Below are 4,363 nucleotides of genomic sequence, written 5' to 3'. Positions count from 1 at the left end.
GTACGTAGGTATATATAGGAGGAAGGAGTACGTCAGTGGAGCAACAGGGGGGCCACGAGGGTGGAGGGCGCGCCTGGGGGGTAGGCGCGCCCCCTACCTCATGGCCTCCTCCTTTATTTCTTGACGTAGGGTCCAAGTCTCCTGGATCATGTTCGGTGAGAAAATCACGTTCCTGAAGGTTTCATTCCGTTTGGACTCCGTTTGATATTCCTTTTCTTCGAAACCCTAAAATAGGCAAAAAACAACGATTCTGGGCTGGGCCTCCGGTTAATAGGTTAGTCCCAAAAATAATATAAAAGTGGATAATAAAGCCCAATAATGTCCAAAACAGTAGATAATATAGCATGGAGCAATAAAAAATTATAGATACGTTGGAGACGTATCAAGCATCCCCAAGCTTAATTCCTGCTCATCCTCGAGTAGGTAAATGATAAAAACAGAATTTATGATGCGGAGTGCTACTTGGCATAATTCTAATGTAGTTCTTCTTAATTGTGGTATGAATATTCGGATCTGAAAGATTCAAGATAAAAGTTTAATATTGACATAAAAATAATAATACTTCAAGCACTTTGCCGTCTGCCATGGCGGACGGCAAAGGCAGGGACGGCTGACGGCAAAGCACTTTGCCGTCCGCGGCGGACGGCAAACAGTGACGGCAAAGATAGGGTCGGCAAACAGGTCCTTTGCCGTCGGCTTTTTCTGGCGGACGGCAAAGAGCCCTGTGCCTACAGCGGCTGACGGCAAAGAGGGGGGACGAAAAAATGTTGCACGTCCGCCAGCATCACTCCGTTAGGCGGCTAACGGCGGCCTTTGCCATCCGCCAGCGGACGGCAAATTTGAGCGCCTCTTTGCCATCTGCCAGACGACGTCAGCTATACGTCAGCGCCCGCTCTTTTTTGCCGTCCGCCCGGCGGACGGCAAAGGCAAAGTCTTTGCCATCAGCTTGGCTTTGCCGTCCGCAACGGTAGGCAAATTGGCTAAATGGTCCATCCCCAGGAAGCACAGGTGGGCGGCACGTGCCCCCTTTGCCGTCTGCCACCGACGGCAAAGGGGTCTTTGCCGTCTGCCGCAGACGGCAAAGAGCCTGCACTGCCTCTTTTTTGTTCTGTTTTTCTTATATCCAACAATTATCACAACAAATATTTCACAGCACATATATATCCATCACATAAATATCCAGCACATATATATCCCACATAATAAATATCCAGCACATATATATCCATCCATACATACGTAGTAGGTTGCACATAGTTCCATCGATCCATACATATTACAATATGCAAAGTTTCATCATAGCAAGCGAGCAGAATACAAGAAGTGCATCAAAGGAAAAAACAGGAAAAAGCAAGCAATCCATCATAGGAAGCTGGCTTCCGTGAAGTGAATGAAATCTGCAAAATGACAAATAAGAAAGTTAGAAAAAGAAGACTAGAAGAAGAATTAGACTAGAAGAAAAAGAATAGAAGAAGAAGACTAGAAGAAGAAGTATATGCCATATATTAGCTAACTTAGGTGAAATGTATCGTTTATGAGCTAACCTAGGTGAAATGGGTAGTTTATGAGCTATCCTAGGTGAAATGGATCATTTTGGAGCTAAGTTAGGTGAAATGGGTTGTTTATGAGCAAACCTAGGTGAAATGGGTCGTTTATGAGCAAACCTAGGTGAAATGAGTCGTTTATGAGCAAACCTAGGTGAAATGGGTCGTTTATGAGCTAAGTTAGGTGAAATGAGTCGTTTATGAGCAAACCTAGGTGAAATGGGTCGTTTATGAGCTAACCTAAGTGAAATAGGTTGTTTATGAGCTAACCTAGGTGAAATGGGTCATTTATGAGCTAACCTAGGTCAAATGGGTCGTTTATGAGGTAACCTAGGTGAAATGGGTCGTTTATGAGCTAACCTAGGTGAAATTGATCATTTTGGAGCTAACTTAGTTGAAATGGGTCTTTTATGAGCTAACTAAGGTGAAATGCCATGTTTTTGAGCTAAGGTAAAATGGATCGTTTTTGAGCTAACTTAGGTGAAATGGGTCATTTTGGAGCTAACCTAGGTGAAATGGGTCATTTTGGAGCTAACCTAGTTGAAATGGGCCATTTTAAAGTAACGTAGGTAAAATGGATCATTTAGGAGCTAATCTACGTAAAATGGGTCATTTTAGAGGTAACTTGGATAAATTGGATCACTTGTAAGCTAACTAAGGTAAAATGAGTCATTTTAGAGCTAACTTAGGTAGAATGGATGGTTTATGAGGTTAGTAAGCTTATTAAGTCATTTTGGAGGAAAAGAAGCTAACTCTAGGTCATTATGGTAAGCATATTGGAGGAAATAAAGCTAAGTCTAGGTCTTTATGCATTTGTTAAGCAAAACACTAGAGAAACTTACCGTGATCACGGAGGTGTAGGAGCGGGCTGGCTCGTGCCGGTAGCTGGAGAAGGAGCGGGCTGGCTCGCGCCAGTAGCTGGAGAAGGATCGTGCGATGCGTTTATGGAGTTAAGCTGCACCAAAGATCATTTCCAATGTCCCGTTAGCATTATGACACTCAAATGTTAAGACTAGCAAGTAATGTCCATTCAAATTAAACTCACCGTGCTCCCAGGAGCAATCACTGGCATCGGCGGAGTGGTCTGACCGGACTTCTCGCACATAGACTGCACATTTGGTTTTCACAACAGAGTCATACTAGTTAGTAATGAGACTAAAATGTTAAGACTAGCAAGTAATCTGCAGAAGAAACTTACCACAAGGAGCTCGTACATGGCCCTTGCCTGCATGTCATTCCGTGCCCTCTCCTCCTCCAACATCTTTGTCGTCCTCTCCTCGAACTCCCGCTGCCTCTCCGCCGCCTCCGCCAGAAGTTTCTCCGTTCTATCTCTCTCACTCTGTATAGAAGCCTGCAACACCACTCACATGACCATTTGTAATCATTGATGGAAGCGCACACAATGTAATGGAGAAAGATAGCTGAGTACGTATAACTAACCTTGAAGGCGAGTTGGACTGGCCGTTCACGAGGCCTTATCTCAGGAGCGGAGCTCGACTGGCGCGCCTTGATCTCCGGGAGAGTGCTAGGACAACGGTTAAGTCCGTCTCCCATGGCTATGGAGCCATGGGACCTCCCGCCACCAGATATCATCAGCAGCTATGTATCAATGGGACCCTGGCTCGGGTTAAAGTCCTCCCCTTTCCTCGCCTTCCCCTGATCTCTATATTGCACGAGCTTGTCATGGGCGGAGATGTTGGTGAAGTTCTTTGGATCATCGAGGTCAGACGCAGAGAATGCCTTGACTTTCTTGTAAGGGCCAGTGTGGGCCATGGCATACAGGTCGTACACCTTTGGCACCTTATCCGCCTTATTGTAGCGTGCCTGAAAGAGAGAAACAAAGTAAATTAGTAATTAAAGGGCTAAAGCTAGCATGATGAATGAATTGCATGAATCATGAAGCAAACCACATACCCAGTTCCGCCCGTACTGAAATAAGTTGGAGCTGCCTTGGTGGTGTGGCACACCTTCCATTTGGGCACGTTTGTCCTTGGCCTCTTTGTGGGTGGCCAGCCATTCTTTTGAGCACCACGCATTGACCAACACCTCCCAACAATCCATCCGATCCGCACACCATCTCGGAGGGGCCTAAGTTAGCAAATAGAAACTTGAGCGCTACGGCTATGAATTACTAAATGAAGGAAGTAAGTACAAGGCCTTAAGAATTACCTTCATGTACTTCTCCTTACTCAAGAACTTATCGCGGCACTCCTGCTTGGGCTTCTTGATACCACGCCCGGCGTAGTAGTCTCGAACAGCCTGCACCCGAACCTCATGCCGTAAGTTCTGAAGTAGGCGCTTGCACTCCTTGTGGATAACATGATCCGCCTCCTCCTCGTATCCCTCCTCACACCTGTAGAATGTCTGGAATCAAATGAGACAATATTGATTAGTACAATTAATAACTAGCTAGTTGAAGATTTTTAATTGTGTAAAGGAGCAATTACCCAGAACTTTCTGATCACGGCGTCTGCCCTCGTCTTGCACAAGACACCGTCGATAATCTCACCCGGCGGGGCCGGGGCAGCCAAGTAGTGCTCCCAAGTCAATCCAACCTCTGGAAGCCGACCCTCACCAGGCAACGTGACAAACCCCGGGAAGTTTTGCCGAATCAGAACTCCAAGGACGGAGTTGGGCCGGCGGACACTTTCATGGTGGTCCCAACCCCTGCAGCATGACAAGGCCAACACATCAGTTATTTTAAGAAACGTGAATGCAGAAGGTACAAAAAGATTAAATGCACTTACCTCTCCCCATCAGGGAAAATCAACCACCTCTGCTCGCGGGTCGCCGGCACGGACGGGAGCCATGTAGCACCA

The sequence above is a fragment of the Triticum urartu genome, chromosome 2A, assembly GCF_056163025.1.
Source record: "Triticum urartu cultivar PI428250 chromosome 2A, HENAU_Tu73, whole genome shotgun sequence".
Classification (NCBI taxonomy): Eukaryota; Viridiplantae; Streptophyta; class Magnoliopsida; order Poales; family Poaceae; genus Triticum; species Triticum urartu.
Note: the sequence above shows the minus strand (reverse complement) of the source record.